The sequence below is a fragment of the Oncorhynchus mykiss genome, chromosome 30 (assembly GCF_057628025.1).
Source record: "Oncorhynchus mykiss isolate SJ-2025 chromosome 30, ASM5762802v1, whole genome shotgun sequence".
Classification (NCBI taxonomy): domain Eukaryota; kingdom Metazoa; phylum Chordata; class Actinopteri; order Salmoniformes; family Salmonidae; genus Oncorhynchus; species Oncorhynchus mykiss.
Genome location: NC_143051.1, coordinates 23,033,568 through 23,053,478, shown reverse-complemented (window position 1 = coordinate 23,053,478; position 19,911 = coordinate 23,033,568). Strand labels below are relative to the sequence as shown.

The following is a 19,911-nucleotide window of genomic DNA, read 5'->3' as shown; positions in this document are numbered from 1 at the left end:
TTTTTTCAATTCTGATTTCAATGTCATCAAAGTGTCAAAGATTTATTTTCGCAAACACGCTATTTTAAGTAATCAGATATTTTTTCAAAAATAAATCCGATGACAAATTTTTGCTGGTAACATAATGGATTACAGTTATCGTTTTTTGTAATCCCTTACACTACCAGTCAAAAGTTTTAGACTGCATACTCATTCAAGGGTTTTTCTTTATTTTTACTATTTTCTACATTGTAGAATGATATTAAAGACATCAAAACCATGAAATAACACATAGGGAATCATGTAGTAACCAGAAATGTGTTAAACAAATCTAAGTATATTTTCTATTTCAGACTATTCAAATATCTACCCTTTGCCTTGATGACAGCTTTGTACACTCTTGGCATTCTCTCAACCAGCTTCATCTGGAATGCTTTTCTAACAGTCTTGGAGGAATTCCCACATATGCTGAGCACTTGTTGTCTGCTTTTCCTTCACCCTGCGGTCCTACTCATCCCAAACCATTTCAATTTGGTTGAGGTGGGGTGATTGTGGAGGCCAAGTCATCTGATGCTCCACTCCATCACTCTCCTTCTTGGTAAAATAGCCCTTACACAGCCTGGCGGTGTATTGGGTCTATCAGGAATCAAGGTAAGACCCAGATGCGTCTAATATGTCGAATTGACAATGGTTTCATATTCCAACAGTGGCAGGCAATAGACAGGTCAAGGCAGGCAGGGGTCAGTAAACCAGAGGTGGGGCAACGGTACCGGACTGCAGGCAGGCTCAGGATAGGCAGAGATCAACAATCCTATCAAGGCACAAGGCGCGACCCAGATGCAGACACAGGAGGCAGATGGTTGGAGTCTTACAATGTTTATTAATCCAAAAAGGGGTAGGCACGAGAATGGTCGTGTACAGGCAAAAGGTCAAAACCAGTTCAGAGTCCAATAAGTACCGAAGGGCAGGCAGATTCAAGGTCAGGGCAGGCAGGATGATCAGGCAGGCGGGAAAGTAGTCCAGAGTCAGGCAGTGGTCAAAACCGAGAAGACTAGCAAAAGACAATAGAAAAAGGAGTACTGGGAAAAAACACACTAGTTGACTTGACTAAACATACAAGATGAACTGGCACAGAGAGACAGGAAACACAGGGACACCTGGAGAAGGTAGAGACAATCACAGGGACAGGTGGAACAGATCAGGGCGTGACAAATCCAGAGGTGGGGCAAAGGTACAGGTCAGCAGGCAGGCTCATGGTCAGGGGCAGGCAGAGCGGTCAGGCAGGTGGTGTCACGCCCTGACCTTAGAGATCCTTATTATTCTCTATGTTTGGTTAGGTCAGGGTGTGACTCGGATGGGAAAGTCTATGTTTTCTATTTCTTTGTGTTTGGCCGTGTGTGGTTCCCAATCAGAGGCAGCTGTCTATCGTTGTCTCTGATTGGGGATCACATATAAATTGTCATTTTCCTTTTGGGTTTTGTAGGATCTTGTTTTCTGTTTAGTGTCTGTACCTGACAAAACTGTGTGCTTTCGGTTTCAAGTTTGTTATTTTTGTTTGAGTGTTTTTTGAAAATAAAAATCATGAACACTTTCCACGCTGCGCTTTGGTCCAGTATTCCTTCTACCAACGAGAGCCGTTACAGGTGGGCTCAGAGTCAGGACAGGCAAGGGTCAAAACTAGGAGGGCGAGAAAGAGGAGAGACTGGAATTAGCAGGAGCTGAGGACAAAAACGCGGGTTGACTTGACAAGCAAGACTATCTGGCAACGGACAAACAAAGAACACAGGTATAAATACACAGGGGATAATGGGGAAGATGGGTGACATCTAGAGGGGGGTGGAGATAATCACAAGGACAGGTGAAACAGATCAGGGTGTGACAGGGTCATTGTCCTGTTGAAAAACAAAGACACACACACAGTTTATTTATCACATTGGGGTATAGGGATCAGTCGTTCCAATACCATCCTATCATTCTCCCTATCTTCCTACTTTCCTGCTTCCCTGTACCACTACAACACCTGCCTGGGCCCTTGCCCTCTAATCTTTTGATGTAAGTAATATGCTATTAGTGGGCTAAATAAAAAAGCATGGTCTCCAAGCCCCTTCAACTTGAGCTGCGCTTGAAATCAAATCAAATTGTATTTGTCACATGTGCCGAATACAACATTTTTTTTTTTACTTATCAATGTGCAGAGTCAATGTGCAGGCTATATACAGGGGGTACTGGTACAGAGTCAATGTGGAGGGGCACAATATAGTTGAGGTAATTGAAGTAATATGTACATGTAGGTAAAGTGACTAGCATAGATAATAAACAGAGAGTAGCAGCAGCATAAAATAGGGGTGGGGTTAGAAGCTGTTATGAAGCCCTGGACCTGGACTTGGCGCTCTGGTACTGCTTGTCGTGTGGTAGTAGAGAGAACAGTCTATGACAGGGTGGCTGGAGTCTTTGACCATTTTTAGGGCCTTCCTCTGACCCCGCCTGATATAGAGGTTGTGGATGGCAGGAAGCTTGGCCCCAGTGATGTACAGTGCCGTACGCATTACCCTCTGTAGTGCCTTGCGGTCGGAGCCCGGGCAGTTGCAATACCAGGCAGTGATGCAACCAGTCAGGATGCTTAATTTGTCCTGCATGATGGAACCAATGGATTAGTCCCAAAAGTGCAGACTCTGAGATAAATCAAGCGCACCTGCTGACCAGGTCCCTGCGTCATGGGCTTTCTTCCTGCCCTCAGAACTAGCTGATTCAGAAGCTATATGTCAAACCCTGTTCCAGTCACACCCCCTCCCTGACCCACTCCCCCCACACCCTCCAGTCTTCCTGCGTGACACTGAACAAGGCCTACACTATGGTCATAAAAGAGCAGCTCGAAGCCATAAAAAACACTCTGCACATGGTCATTAAGTGTTTCCGTGGAGGAATGTAATGGCGAGCCAGATCTGGACTGTAAATGCTTTCCTCTGCACCAGATGTTTTACTGTACCTTCCTCTCTGCTATGTTCTAAATGACGAGAGACAAACTCACACTCCCATGAAGTCCCAGTCACCATGTCCACCCTTTACTTCCTCATTTAATTTCATGCCATTTGTATTTATTTAACCAGGATAGTCCACTCACTCAAAATTAGCACTTTTATGTTCAAGTTAACAGATAGGCTTTTTGTGTAGTCCGCCAACAGACAAGTCTGATCTGATGGCTTCCTGTGGTTGAGGAGATGGACAGGTATTACCAGAATAATCTCTGTATTATGGTATTTCTATCACTATTACCAGTCATATGAAGCCTGTCTGTCTCAGGTTTGGCACAGTCAATACTCCAGAGCTGTGAATGTTGGAGTGGAATCATTCCTGTTGGATGGGTGTGTGTGTGAAGCTCCGCTGTTCCCTCACCTCCAGTGTGTGTGAATTGTGGCAGCCAGGGTGTGGCTGGGGAGGCCGTCGGGCAGAGGAAGGGACTCACTGATAAGAGAGGAACCAGAGTAACCACTCCCTGCAGCATGGCTTTCCTGAGAGGAGGCCTACATCTGCTCGCCCTTGCTAACACTCAGGACATTACAGTAGAGCTTTTCACACTTTGCAAAGTGTAGGGAAATGTTTTTCCTTCTTTACAAATGTGGCCTATTGTCTTACCTTTCCCCTCAGTTTTCTCATGCATCAGCGCAATTTTTTACTGGCATCAATAATAACAATTTAAGACATTTTAGTCCATGGTAATTTTTGGAAAAGCACAGTGTAATGTTGTGAAACATCAATTATCCCCTCTCGTTTGTTTTAAGGTGAACAAATATCAGATTCGAAATTGTTTCTGTGCTTAAATACTCCTTAATAACAACTAATGGCTGTGTAAATTGCATAATAAGGCTCAATGAAGCGTTTTAATTTGTTTTTCATAATAGCAGGAAATGAAGCTCATTGTTGAGTAGATAATATCAGGGAGCAATACGCTCTGGAATCTGTGACCTGTTTTCTGCAAGGTAAACCTTTCAAATGCCCTGAGGGATTGAAACCTAACTCAGATATTTTCTCATATATTTATTAGATTTTGAGTTGAACGGCAGTGCAACATCTGACTCATGTCAACACAACATGCAGAATGTTATCTTTCAAGTAAACAGACTGGCTCAACTAATGCGGTGTGTGTGCGTGTGTGTGCTTGTGTGTGTGTGTGTGTGTGTGTGTGTGTGTGTGTGTGTGTGTGTGTGTGTGTGTGTGTGTGTGTGTGTGTAAAGGTGGTGGAGCGAAAGGAGGAACACCTCAGACCCAAACAGTCTTACTTTACTCCGTTACATAACTAGAGCCTGAATTTGGATGTCCCAGCATTATTATTTTCCCTCTTTAGAGGATAGTTTAACAATAGCAATCGTCTCTCTATTTAACTTCAATTACAGGCAATCTTAAAGCATTAAGAGGGTGCTGCCGTTGTTTATTTTACTGAATACTATTTTGGTCTGTTTCTCACCACATGGCTGTGCTCCACATGCAATGTGATCAACAGGAGGCGTTGACACTTGTCTGACTGTTTCTGAAAGAAAGCAGGCTTCACTTTTTCCTTGAGACAATGGGAAGAGAAAGGGAGGGAAAGAGGGAGGGAAGGGTGGGGGAGGTTAGAGGGGGGTGGCTCGATAGTCATGGACTTACACCCTTCAAACGGTGTTGTCCTAGGAATAAGATGTCAAGCCGAGTCACTATAAGTATGGGTGTTAACCCTGGTGTCCTGGCTAAATAAACAACATGTAGTAATATGGGTGTTAACCCTGGTGTCCTGGCTAAATAAACAACATGACCCTCAAACTATCATGACCATCACCTAATTATTCCCACCTCCCAATTGGCTCATCCAACCCCTCTGCTCTCTTTTCTCCTCCACTTTGGTGCTGTGAATCAGATTTTATTCTCTTCTCAGTCAATTGACCGTAGTACTTTTAGGGTTAAATAAAATGAACATTAAAGCTGGAGGGACTGTGTGAGTTTGCAGTTGACACTTTGGTGGGTCTGGGAGCAGGAGTTCTGAAGAGTCACACCAGACAGGAAGTAAGGTCACTCACCAGCTTGTCCTGTTCCCTGTTCCTGTGATAAAAGAGCATATGATTTAATTTGTACAGTACATTGGGCCCTTTCAACTCTCCTTTTAGTGGGGAAAATCCAAAACCAAACCTAAGATATCAAGACATGCCCACGGCAACCCTTGGGAAAGAGGTCATCTGAACTCAATTCGACTTTCTGGTTAAATAAATACATTTAACATTGACTATAATATGGACAAATTAATAAAGTTATGTTTTGTTGGGAAAATAACTAAATTGTTTATCACTATGTTCAGGATCCAACCTGATTTCCAGAAGCATAATGCATGCAATAATAATATACAATATATATTTCTATGACTTAATAGGGCGAGGCGGACAGGACGTTGATTCTCTGTTTGTCTTTAATGGCTCCAGACTCTTAGGGTCAGAGTATTTCTGAGCTTTATTAGAGGAAACTCTGGTCTGGACAGGATCCAACCCGCGCTCCCTCACGCTGGCGGAAGCAATAGCTGAAAAAGGGTGGGTGAGGATGGGATGGAGGGACGTTTGAGGATGGGTGATGAGAACTAAGAGGGGTGGGGAGGAACTGGAGGAAGGGAGTGGTAGAAAGATAGGTGAGGAGGGGTGAGAAGAGCTAGAGGGGAAGGGAGAGGTGATGGAGGGAGGGACGAGGGGTAGAGCAGTATGGAGGTAGAGAGGAGGTCAGTATAACAGGAGCTTGCAGAATCAGAATCATTCCTATACAGTGTGGGGATGTCCTGAGCTTCCTGCTCTTTGTCCCGACCCGGCCTCCACCCACAGCCCACTGGGTAACACCGGGGTTAGGAGGTGACGTCTTTGACATGTTCCTCAGACAGAGGGCAGCCCACCGAGAGGAGACTGACAGGATTTAAGATTTTCTCTGGATGTCCCACCATTACAACTGCAACTCTGTTCAACTCTGAGGAAGAGGCTCAAAGGGATGTTGTTATATACTTCTATCCAGCTATACTGAGCCCAACATCTTTCTATCTACAGTATAGGGTATCCCTAAACCCCGAGTAGCCAAACGGACTAATGAAACTGATCTAAAAATCTAGTTGAAGGTGTGATGGCTTCATAATATGAAGCATACATGCTCTGACTTGTCTTGCCATACCTTCCTCCACCTCTCTCCACCAAACCCACTGGGCACAGACGTCAATTAAACGTCTATTCCACATTGAAATGACGTGGAAACAATGTTGATTCATCCAGTGTGTGCCCAGTGCGAACCTTATATAATGTCATGTTCATCATTCCCTGTGCTTGCTGGTAAGAATTTTTCAAGGCCTGTGTGTGTTCAAGGTGTTTACAGTATTCTTTCAGCCACTTATTAAACAAACAGTAAAAAGTCACAGGTAGTAAAAGGCATTGTACCAAACTGCTTTTTAATGTTCCTTCTTCTCCCTTCACAACCATGGATACATCTCACACCCTCCACATTCCCCCTGGCGTGATGGTGTGACTCAGAAAGTCTGCTAGCTCGGCCCTTAAAAGCAACAATGATTCAAACTCACAATGATAAAGGCAGAATGATTTTTGAGTATTTAGAGACTACCAAAGATCCCATTTCCTTTACGCCTTCTTCAATTGGTACCATTCTATTCCACATAGAGAGAGTGTGAGGTTTATGCATATTGGAGAGCGAGGGGAAATGGCTAGGCTTGGGTTATGCAACACTTGTTGGCACAATGATCAGGCAAAGCCCAGGTAGGCAGATCACTGTGAAAACACGCACAGTTAAGCCTCCCAACAGACACAGTAGACACACAGAGTTTATATACTGTGCCTATTAGTACACCCCAAACAGGGACACACCAGCTAGGCCTGCTGGAGGGCGATGGACGTGCTGCTCAGAGAGCAATGTTTTCTCTGGAAACACACACCCAAGTGTTGGCTAAGAGTTGAGGAGAGACTGACTGCATCACTTATTTTTATAAGAAACATGAATGTGTTTGAAAATCTTAAATTGTTTGCATAGTCAACTTACACACAGCTCTGACACACACACTTACCCCACCAGACATGTCACCAGGGGTCTTTTCACAGTCCCCAAATCCAGAACAAATTCAAGAAAGCGTACAGTATTATATAGAGCTATATTGCATGGAATTATCTTCCATCTCATATTGCTCAAATGAACAGCAAACCTGGTTTTAAAAAACAGATAAAGCAACACCTCACGGCACAACGCCTCTCCCCTATCTGACCTAGATAGTGTGTGTGTATGTATTGACATGTAGGCTACATGTGCCATTTTTAATTGATGTAGTTCTGTCCTTGAGCTGTTCCTGTCTATTAATGTTCTGTATTATGTCATGTTTCATGTTTTGTGTGGAGCCCAGGAAGAGTAGCTGCTGCTTTCACAACAGCTAATGGGGTCCTAATAAAATACCCCCCCAGATATATTTCCCGTGACTGTGCCTCAAAACCAAATGTTTTCCTGGCCCACCACTCCACCCTGGACTTGAACAGCCTCTATGACCAGGTCCACCTCTACAAGGCAGCAGTGCCCACCTTTGTCCGAACTCTAAAGGACATCGCTCTCAAATGTATCCCCAACACTTCACACAGGAGCAACAGATCAATAGACACCCCACCCAGACCAGCGAGACACCCTCCCAGACCTGCAGGACCCACCCCTGGACCTACACATAGAGGACCCACGCCAAGAGGAATTACATCCAGACCACAGCACCCCCAGACACATCCACACCCCCACCCCAACCAATCAACACCCCCCCACGTCAACCATGCCTACACCCCATTTAGGCCCCCTCAGATCAGACCTATGCCACTCCTGCCCAACCCATGCACCCCACCCCTGCAAAGAGGGCCTCAACATGGAAGCCACACATACGCCCAGGTAGTGAGCGGGCAAACAGTCCCAACCCCCACTCTCACACTCGCCCAAGCCAATGGTATGTACCAGATGCTCAGCAGGCTCTGCTCACACTTACTGGCCTGAGGCCAAACCACGACCAACAACATTGGACACTCTATGGAACAAAAAGCCTTCACTTTATCATCCGGGAATATCCAAGGCCTGAGGTCATCTGCCTTTGGCCTAAAGAGCAGGAACCCGGACTTCACCAAAGAAATCGGTAATAGAGACATTGTCATCCTGCAAGAAACCTGGTATAGAGGAGACGGACCCACTGGTTGCCCTCTAGGTTACAGAGAGCTGGTAGTCCCATCCACCAAACTACCAGGTGTGAAACAGGGAAGGGACTCAGGGGGTATGCTAATTTGGTATAGAGCAGACCTAACTCACTACATTAAATTAATCAAAACAGGAACATTGTACATTTGGCTAGAAATTCAAAAGGTAATTATCCTAACAGAGAAAAATGTCCTCCTGTGTGCTACCTATATCCCCCCACTAGAATCCCCATACTTTAATGAAGACAGCTTCTCCATCCTGGAGGGGGAAATCAATCATTTCCAGGCCCAGGGACATGTATTAGTCTGTGGCGACCTAAATGCCAGAACCGGACAAGAACCTGACACCCTCAGCACACAGGGGGACAAACACCTGCCTGGAGGTGACAGCATTCCCTCCCACATATGCCTCCCTAGGCACAACTATGACAACATAACCAACAAAAACGGGTCACAACTCCTGTAGCTCTGTCGCACGCTGGGTATGTACATAGTCAATGGCAGGCTTCGAGGGGACTCCTATGGTAGGTACACCTAAAGCTCATCTCTTGGCAGTAGTACTGTAGACTACTTTATCACTGACCTCAACCCAGAGTCTCTCAGAGCGTTCACAGTCAGCCCACTGACACCCCTATCAGACCACAGCAAAATCACAGTCTACTTAAACAGAGCAATACTCAATCGTGAGGCATCAAAGCCAAAGGAACTAACATTAAGAAATGCTATAGATGGAAGGAATGCAGTTTGGAAACCTACCAAAAAACAATTAGGCAACAACAAATTCAATCCCTTTTAGACAATTTCCTGGGAAAAACGTTCCACTGTAATAGTGAAGGTGTAAACTTGGCAGTAGAAAATCTTGGCCTCTCAGCTTCCCTATCAAATCTAAAAATCTCAAATAGAAAACCGAAGAAAATGAACAATAATGACAAATGGTTTGATGAAGAATGCAAAAATCTAAGAAAGAAATTGAGAAACCTGTCCAACCAAAAACATAGAGACCCGGAAAACCTGAGTCTACGCCTTCACTGTGGTGAATCACTAAAACAATACAGAAATACACTACGGAAAAAGAAGGAACAGCATGTCAGAAATCAGCTCAATGTAATTGAAGAATCCATAGACTCTAACCACTTCTGGGAAAATTGGAAAACACTAAACAAACAACAACACGAAGAATTATCTATCCAAAATGGAGATGTATCGGTAAACCACTTCTCCAATCTTTTTGGCTCTATAACAAAGAATAAAGAGCAAAAACATATACATGATCAAATACAGATCTTAGAATCAACTATTAAAGACTACCAGAACCGAGTTACAGGACAAAATAAAAACCCTCCAACCCAAAAAGGCCTGTGGTGTTGATGGTATCCTCAATGAAATGATCAAATATACAGACAACAAATTCCAATTGGCTATACTAAAACTCTTTAACATCATCCTTAGCTCTGGCATCTTCCCCAATATTTGGAACCAAGGACTGATCACCCCAATCCACAAAAGTGGAGACAAATTTGACCCCAATAACTACCGTGGAATATGCGTCAACAGTAACCTTGGGAAAATCCTCTGCATTATCATTAACAGCAGACTCGTACATTTCCTCAATGAAAACAACGTACTGAGCAAATGTCAAATTGGCTTTTTACCAAATTACCGTACAACAGACCATGTATTCACCCTGCACACCCTAATTGACAACCAAACAAACCAAAACAAAGGCAGTCTTCTCATGCTTTGTTTATTTCAAAAAAGCCTTCGACTCAATTTGGCATGAGTGTCTGCTATACAAACTGATGGAAAGTGGTGTTGGGGGTAAAACATAAGACATTATAAAATCCATGTACACAAACAACAAGTGTGCGGTTAAAATTGGCAAAAAACACACAGATTTCTTCACACAGGGTTGTGGGGTGAGACAGGGATGCAGCTTAAGCCCCACCCTCTTCAACATATATATCAACGAATTGGCGCGGGCACTAGAAAAGTCTGCAGCACCCGGCCTCCCTACCTGGCCACCCTACTAGAATCCGAAGTCAAATGTCTGCTGTTTGCTGATGATCTGGTGCTTCTGTCACCAACCAAGGAGGGCCTACAGCAGCACCTAGATCTTATGCACAGATTCTGTCAGACCTGGGCCCTGACAGTAAATCTCAGTAAGACCAAAATTATGGTGTTCCAAAAAAGGTCCAGTCACCAGGACCACAAATACAAATTCCATCTAGACACTGTTGCCCTAGAGCACACAAAAAACTATACATACCTTGGCCTAAACATCAGCGCCACAGGTAACTTCCACAAAGCTGTGAACGATCTGAGAGACAAGGCAAGAAGGGCATTCTATGCCATCAAAAGGAACATACATTTCAACATACCAATTAGGATTTGGCTAAAAATACTTGAATCAGTCATAGAGCCCATTGCCCTTTATGGTTGTGAGGTCTGGGGTCCGCTCACCAACCAAGACTTCACAAAATGGGACAAACACCAAATTGAGACTCTGCACGCAGAATTCTGCAAAAAGATCCTCCGTGTACAACGTAGAACACCAAATAAGGCATGCAGAGCAGAATTAGGCCAATACCCACTAATTATCAAAATCCAGAAAAGAGCCGTTAAATTCTATAACCACCTAAAAGGAAGCGATTCCCAAACCTTCCATAACAAAGCCATCACATCAAAGATAATTACTTGACACATTGGAAAGAATTAACAAAAAAACAGAGCAAACTAGAATGCTATTTGGCCCTACACAGAGAGTACACAGCAGCAGAATACCTGACCACTGTGACTGACCCAAAATTAAGGAAAGCTTTGACTATGTACAGACTCAGTGAGTATAGCCTTGCTATTGAGAAAGGCCGCCGTAGGCAGACATGGCTCTCAAGAGAAGATGTGCTCACTGCCCACAAAATGAGGTGGAAACTGAGCTGCACTTCCTAACCTCTTGCCCAATGTATGACCATATTAGAGAGACATATTTCCCTCAGATTACACAGATCCACAAAGAATTAAAAAACAAATCCAATTTTGATAAACTCCCATATCTACTGGGTGAAATTCCACAGTGTGCCATCACAGCAGCAAGATTTGTGACCTGTTGCCACGAGAAAAGGGCAACCAGTGAAGAACAAACACCATTGTAAATACAACCCATATTTATGCTTATTTATTTTATCTTGTGTCCTTTAACCATTTGTACATTGTTAAAACACTGTATATATATAATATGACATTTGTAATGTCTTTCTTGTTTTGAAACTTCTGTATGTGTAATGTTTACTGTTCATTTTTATTGTTTATTTCACTTTATATATTCACTTTATATATTATCTACCTCACTTTCTTTGGCAATGTTAACACATGTTTCCCATGCCAATAAAGCCCTTGAATTGAATTGAATTGAATTATAGATCCAGGGTGGGCATTGCAGAGAGCTACTGACTGACACCCCATTGTCACATCTGATTGACACACCGACAGGAGGAACAACAGCTTACACACCTTCAAACAGGCACACATAATCCTCAAACATACCCTGTGTTTACACAAAGACACTGAGGTATCCTTCAAATAGCAGCACATGTTTAAATGCACTCAGATATCCAACTTCATCTTGCCAAGTATTTGACACAAACAAATCACACCTGGAAAGCATTACATCCCACAGCAGCTTAAAAACATTCAGTTCCTCATCACATCTCCTCAAAAGGAAATGCTTGTCCATTCTATGTCTTATCCAATACAGTGTTTGTGTGTGCGTGTGTGTGTGTGTGTTTGAGGACATGAAACAGAGTAGAACTATGATGGTGTACACAGATTAGATCAGGAGGCCCTAAAATGACACAGAAGAACAGCATACAGTGTTATCTGTTCCAGGGCCATTTACTGTGTCATTTCCCTCCACAGTGTCTGCTGTGGTATGTCCAAATGAGGCTCTGGAACGTGCTGCAGCAGGAGACACCTGCTATTGTACAGTAAGTGTATGTGTTTGTGTGCGTGTGTGTGCGCGTGCATGCGTGTGCGTGCGTGTATGTGTATGTGTGCGTGTGCGTGTGCGTGTGCGTGTGCGTGTGCGTGTGCGTGTGCGTGTGTGTGTGTGTGTGTGCAGACTGAGCTTTAAGCACACTGTCTGGCTCAGAGGAATACTATTTTGGAAGGCCTAAATTAAGTAATGGCTGATTCTCATGCCATGTTTAAGGACTTTAGTTTGTACTGACAGTCCCCTCTGTCACTTCAGATTGTTATTACTCATAAGAACGATCTCATCATGTTTTATGCTGGAAACACACATAGAGTGAGTATTAAGTCAGTTTCATTTACAAATAAATCTGCTTTAAATATGATAGTAATCCCTGCGTGTATTTGTACAGTGTTTGCTATTATTTTACAATGGGACAACTGAGTTGTATTTCCATCATAAAAACCGGCCACAAATATCCTCAAAAGTATTTAAAGTGACCTCACCAACACTACACTACAATTTAAAATAACCCCATCCACTGTAAATGTTTGCAAACAAAACTGAATGGTTGAGCCGCCCTAAAGCCGACTTTTATAAAACCTTTTTCCCACTTTCCTCCTCCTTCCCTTTTCCCTCACTCCCCCTCTCTCAGCTTACCCCCCGTCCCCGTCCCCTGTCCCCCCGTCCCCGTCAGCCCAGCATGTTTATATTAATGTTAATAACGTCAGAGCTCAGAGAACAATGGCAGGGGACTGGGGGAAGGGGAGGGAAGTGTTTTCCTCTGTAAAACTGGAAAGAGGGGAGCAGCAGGACTGGGATGCTGCCATAGAACCAGCGAGTCAGGGACATAGTCAGGGGCCCAAGCATGTCCCCCCCCGTGTTAAGTACTACAGAGGGTACTGCGAACTGCCCAGTAAAATCACTGGGGCCAAGCTTCCTGCCATCCAGGACCTCTTTAGAAGGCGGTGTCAGGGGAAGGCCCTAAATATTGTCAAAGACCCCAGCCACCCCAGTCATAGACTGTTCTCTCTGTTACCGTATGGCAAGCAGTACCGGAGTGCCAAGTCTAGGTCCAAGAGGCTCCTAAACAGCTTCTACCCCCAAGCCATAAGACAACTGAACATCTAGTCACATGGCTACCCAGACTATTTGCATTGCACCCCGAAATCTGAAATCAGTCTGGTTCATCAGGGTACCTGTACACAATTAGTAGGTCCTAATACGTTCCTTATATTTTCAGAGTTAGAAAACATTTCATCTTATTTTAGAGTGTGTGGAACTAATCCTGCCTGCAGGGCCCTGGGGCAGTTGATTAACTGAAACTGCTTTGGGACAGAGGGAGAAGGGGACAGGAAGGGAATGGGAGAGAGAGAGATGTCATCTCTTTGATTTGAACCCTCATATCTCTTACAGTAGAGAAGTGGGATTGGTGCGTCAGAGCGGCCTGCTTCTCTCAGGAAAAAGTAGATAAAGCACAAGTGCGTTCTGGGAAGGTGATAAGACCAGAACCTCATCCCTCACTGACATCACATCTGCCCTGGGTTCACACAGGGGCTGTGTGTGTGTGTGTATGTGTGTGTGTGTGTGTGTGTGTGTGTGTGTGTGTGTGTGTGTGTGTGTGTGTGTGTGTGTGTGTGTGTGTGTGTGTGTGTGTGCTTGCGTGTTTGTGTTTCAGCCGACCTGAGATGTAAAACCGTGCTGAGAGTTAAGTGGTATGAATGATGCAGAGTTTAATGAGTGAATACTGGCTTTATGATAACATCTCAACCGTTATGTAACTTAGAGTAGTAGTTCCCCCTGGGGATACTTGGCTTATCCACAGGGGGTATTTAAAAAGACTCATGATACCATAGGCCTACTGGTAAAAAAAAAAACACAGGCAGTACTTCAGGGGTAAAAAGGAATTTGGTGGTACAGTAACCGAAAAGGTTTGGGAAACACTGGCCTGGAGTGTGTTGTCTCAGTGGAGGGAGCGCTGGGGAGAAATGAGGCCAGTTCACAAAAACAGAAAGTGTGTGTGTATCTGGATGTGTTGATCCCCGCAGTGGCACCACAGCATATCTGTGAGTCATTGAGTTGTCAAACTCAGGGAGAGTAGAAGACATCCCTGGTAGATTACAGCAACACAATGGTAAACAAAGCTATTCAAAGGTCTCGTTAGTCATCCAAAGCACTGCAAGGTATTACCTTAGAGAGTTTGTTTTGTTCATTCCAACTTCTTTGACTTGGATATGGTGTCCTGGTTCAGGAGCATACATGTAATACTGTGTATTTTCTTCATGACTCATCTCGTTTGATTTGATCAAACCTAATTGCTCCGTTCAAGATTCTTCATCCAGTTTTCTAGGTGAGCTCTGCAGTTGCTGATCCCTGCGGTACTTGGTCCAACCCTTAATTAACCATAAAGTAATCTTGAAACCCATAAAGGCATAGACACTGCGCTAGCGTTTGCCGACCCGAGGAATACTCAGCACCTCTGAACAGAGTGCCGGCCATAATTTGTAAACCTAATGCAAACCAATTCCACATGCAGAAATGGGCGAAAATGTCAGCAGTCAGACAGCTACCGGCGGCAGGTGCTCCCTGAAACACACTGCACCAAATGAACAGCAAATGAACGTCAAACAAAAGGCAGACCATCATTCAGTGCAATGTGTTTCCTCCTTAAGAGATTAACTATTAAGTGACATAGTGGTGTGATGTAGTGAGGAGAGCCAGGCATGGCCCATATTATCAATATCTTGAACTGGATATCTGTTAGATTAGAGAGATGCAGGACAGGGAAGAGATGATATAGACAGTGTGATGAGATGGAGATAGCCTATAGGGATGACCTCACAGGGAGAGAGTTGAGAGCTCAAGGGTCAAAGGTTAGTTTGCCTAAGGAGGGTTGTTTAGCTCAGATCACAAGAGAAAACAACAGATCCCCCTCCACCTTCCCTCTCATCTCCCTTCTTTTCTCATGAAGGCCTGTAGGTGAACTGGAGTATGTAGAGTAGCGTGTTCTCTTCCTCTCGCTGTCTCCCCATCATTCCCCTCTCCCTCCACCTTCCCCTACCCATAAACAGGGTTTGAGATGATGACAGGGTCTAAGTAGAGCAGTAAGACCTGTCTGTTTCCGTTTCTCTGCTTTCTTCCCGTTGAATAATTCTGTACCTTACAGATGTCTCCGAGGCTGCTGAGCCCACGTCTTCACAATGTGCTCGGCAACTGTAATACTCGGATTACCACCATGTGTTATCTACAGAGAGTAGCAATCTGACTGAACCAAGAGAGAAAATAGTAATTTCTCTAACAGCCTGGAGTTGTGTGTAATGAACACACATCGCAGCGTAAAGAAAATCTCAAACTTCACAGGGTAAATCTAGATACTCTTATAGGTTATTCAAAAAATGCAGTCAAGTCCCCAAATAATCACCTTGAAAAAATCACCCCAAAATAATCACCCACAAATAATCACCCATAAAATATTCAACCCTAAATAATCACCCCGATATAATCACCCATAAAATAATCACCTATAAAATAATCACCCTAAATAATCAGCCCCAGATAATCACCCACAAACAGTCACCCATAAAATAATCACCCCTAAATAATCACCCCTAAATATCACCCCTAAATAATCACCTCTAAATAATCAGCCCTAACCCCTAAATATCACACCTAAATAATCACTTTGAGGGAGAAAAAAAGTATTATTGCTCATACAGTGCTGTCTGCTGAAGTAATAAAGGCCTAGTTTACTAAATGTGTCCCCAAATTATTTTATTATTATTATTATACATTTATTTGTGTTATTTATCAGGGGGAGATGCAGCACCCTTAGCAACCCTACTTCCCGTGGCTATGCACCAAAATACCTCACAAACATATGTTCACAGATGCAAAAACATCAAGTTATTTTTACTCTCTAGCCCTTAGCACTCTGTGGGTACGTGTGTGTGTGTGTGTGTGTGTGTGTGTGTGTGTGTGTGTGTGTGTGTGTGTGTGTGTGTGTGTGTGTGTGTGTGTGTGTGTGTGTGTGTGTGTGTGTGTGTGTGTGTGTGTGTGTGTGTGTGTGTGTGTGTGTGTGTGTGTGTGTGTGTGTGTGTGTGTGTGTGTGTGTGTGTGTGTGTGTGTTTCTGGACCTGTGTCTGCTCTCCTCTGGCGGCTCTTCCTTGGTAAAGATCCATCTCTAATTACTTCAACACTCCAAATCCCTGGGCTTTTATTCATTATTCAACACACACCCATGCACTGCCACCAAGAAGCACTGCAATGCAGCCGCGGAGTAGGAGAGGCTTGTTCTAAGGCATGACACTGAATTGACAAGAAAACCTTCAGTGACTGGGCAGATAAAACCCTATCTGTGCCCATCTGTGGCGCATCAACCACCACCCAGCCAACCGACACATAGAACGAGGCCAGTGGCCTACATCCCAAACCAACTTTCCATTCAGCTCTGGAATCTATTGAACCAACAATCCGCTCTCTCACATCAGGCCCCAGCTAACTGATTTAAACAGCTTGTCCCTGTCTCTATGTGGGGTTCTATTGATCTTCCTAACACATTTGTCAGTCACAGTGATGCCACAGAAACTAAACATAGAAAACTCATGTACAGTCTACGTGTGTATTGTCTTGCTTGCCAAAGTTGATTACAAAGACAGTGTTATGGAACAGGTCAATCATTCAAACCACGCACGCACGCTAGAAGCACGGTGCCCAGAACTAGTCCTCCATAAATACACCTAGGAAACTGCTTCATCTGTTCATCTATTCATGGAAACACCATTCCTCCTCTTCAGTTCATGTCCAGGCCCCTATTAGCATATCACCAGGTCGTTAATCCAACCTGATTAATATATCCCCCTTTACACATATTTTACAGCTTCTCCCCAAGTCAGTTTTTTAGGAATATAGCAATAAAATACCATCCCACAAACATAATGTAGGAATATGTGGGAAAGTTCAATTTCTCACTTTAGCAAGTATGTCACTTTACAATATGTTCTTCTCTTTAACTTTCAATTCTGAATTCCAAATGTAATTTCACTGAATTTGGAGTTTTGTTTTTGTTTTATATCGTCCCCACCTCTTTTGTGGAGTCTAAGGTCTGGATTCAATCCATATCGCGGAAGTATTGCGGAAGATCCGCAAATCTAAAAGTCATTTCCGATTGAGACGACAGGTGCAGCATTTACTGTGAATGTAGCAGTCTCCGTGAGCGTTGCTTTGAATTGCAATCGCGCTATACGTTTCAAGTTTCATTATGGGATACGCATGGTATACAGTGGCAAGAAAAAGTATGTGAACCCTTTGGAATTACCTGGATTTATGCATATATTGGTAATACAATTTGATCTGATCTTCGTCTAATTCACAACAATAGACAGTCTGCTTAAACTAATAACACACAAACAAGTATACGTTTTCATGTCTTTATTGAACACATCGTGTAAACATTCAAGGTGCAGGGTGGAAAAAGTATGTGAACCCTTGGATTTAATAACTGGTTGACCCTCCTTTGGCAGCAATGACCTCAACCAAATGTTTCTGTAGTTGCGGATCAGACATGCACAACGTTCAGGAGGAATTTTGGATCTCTTTACAAACTGTTTCAGTTCAGCAATATTCTTGGGATGTCTGGTGTGAACCGGTCTCTTGAGGTCATGCCACAGCATCTCAATCGGGTTGAGGTCAGTGACTGGGCCACTCCAGAAGGCGTATTTTCTTCTGTTGAAGCCATCCTGTTGTTGATTTATTTCTGTTTTGGGTCGTTCTCCTGTTGCATCACCAAACTTCTGTTGAGCTTAAATTGGAGGACAGATAGCCTTACATACTCCTGCAAAATGTCTTGACAAACTTGGGAATGTATTTTTCCGTTGATGATAGCAGGCAGTCCAGGCCCAGGCCCACCATACTTTACAGTGGGGATGAGGTTTTGATGTTGCTGTGCTGTGCCTTTTTTTTCTCCACACATGGTGTTGTGTGTTCCTTCCAAACAACTCAACTTTAGTTTAGTCTGTACACAGAATATTTGTCCAGTAGCGCTGTGGAACATCCAGGTGCTCTTCTGCGATCTTCAGACATGCAGTAATGTTTTTTTTGGACAGCAGTGGCTTCTTCCGTGGTGTCCTCCTCATGAATACTATTCTTGTTTAGTGTTTTACGTATCATAGGCTCATCAACAGAAATGTTACCATATTCCAGAGATTTCTGTAAGTCTTTAGCTGACACTCTAGGATTCTTCTTAACCTCATTGAGCATTCTGCGTTGTGCTCTTGCTGTCATCTTTGCAGGACGGCCACTCCTAGGGAGAGTAGCAACAGTGCTGAACTTTCTCCATGTATGGACTATTTCTCTTACTGTGGACTGATGAACATCAAGGCTTTTAGAGATACTTTTGTAACCCTTTCCAGCTTTATGCAAGTCAACAATTCTTAATCTTGGGTCTTCTGAGATCTCTTTTGTTGGAGGCATGGTTCACATCAGGCAATGCTTCTTGTGAATAGCAAACTCAAATTTTGGAGGGTTTATTATTGGACAGGGCAGCTCTAACCATTATCTCCAATCTCATCTCATTGATTGGACTCCAGGTCAGCTGACTCCTGACTCCAATTAGCTTTTGGAGAAGTCATTAGCCTAGTGGTTCACATACTTTTTCCAACCTACACTGTGAATGTTTAAAATATGTACTCAATAGACAAGAAAAATACTATCATTTGTGTGTTATTAGTTTAAGCACACTGTTTGTCTTTTGTTGTGACTTAGATGAAGGTCAGATCAAATGTTATGACCAATTTATCCAGAAATCCAGGTAATTCCAAAGGGTTCACATACTTTCTCTTGCCACTGTATATACATTGCCCAACGAAGGGCTTACTTGCAGGTTCCTTCTCGACAATGCAACAACAGTAAGAAATAATACAAGATAAGATTACGCAATACTTAGGCGACACGGATTGAATCCAGCCCTAAATCAGGTCTCTCTCAAAGAAGAGATTTTCATTTCAGTGAGACTTACCTGGATAATAGTAAAGGAATCAGAATCAGGCCAGGAAACCTGATAGGGTATCCCTGAAAGAAAGAATAGAGAGAGGGAGGAATGTGCTCATTTAATCACAGGTGATGACAGAGAGGCTCAAAGGAAAGCTGAATTTGTTTTAACCTTCTTATTACGAACACCTCACACACTCAAGTTTTATGACTTCTCTCAACATATACTACTGTAGGTCATGTGACGCCTAAGTGCGATCATTATTAATCAGCACTTTCTCTGTGTGAGGCAGAGATAATAATAGAGATAATAAACTAATTAAGGAAATTAGTATTTTGCCCATTATCTGTGATCAGTGTTGCATTAACTGTGTCACCCATTTATAGATGAAATACGATGGTGCATCGGAGCTGTCCTTGTCCTAAGAGAGAAGAGAGGAGGGAAATGTCTTGGATTAGGAGGAATCCTGTTTTAAACCATCAGATACTCAAAGGCAAGTGTATTGTCTCATATCGTACCCCACCAAGCTCTCTTTGTGTTTGAGAGAACAACAATGCACTTTGATGTTTGGCTGTCAAGTTTGGATGTCAGATCAAGGGAACCGAAGTCAAAATAAAGTAAACTGTTTGTTTGTTGTTTATGTAAAAAAAATGATGAGGCTATTAAATGAAAAGATTACAGTAAAGATAATTTGGAGTCATTAAACACACACTGAGCAATAGTGATAAAGCAAAACAAAAACGAGGTCAACTGTAGATAAATAGATCAAC

At 43.3% G+C, this 19,911-nt stretch overlaps 1 long non-coding RNA gene across 1 annotated transcript; it reads right to left on the bottom strand.

The window, feature by feature from the left end:
• Window positions 1-839: 839 nt before the first annotated feature.
• Window positions 840-16,471, bottom strand: LOC118946519 (uncharacterized). The gene is made up of 2 exons (XR_005041390.2): window positions 16,290-16,471; window positions 840-1,656 (listed from the first exon to the last, which is right to left on the bottom strand). It is a non-coding gene; the product is annotated as an uncharacterized LOC118946519 (long non-coding RNA).
• Between the last annotated feature and the right edge of the window lie 3,440 nt (window positions 16,472-19,911).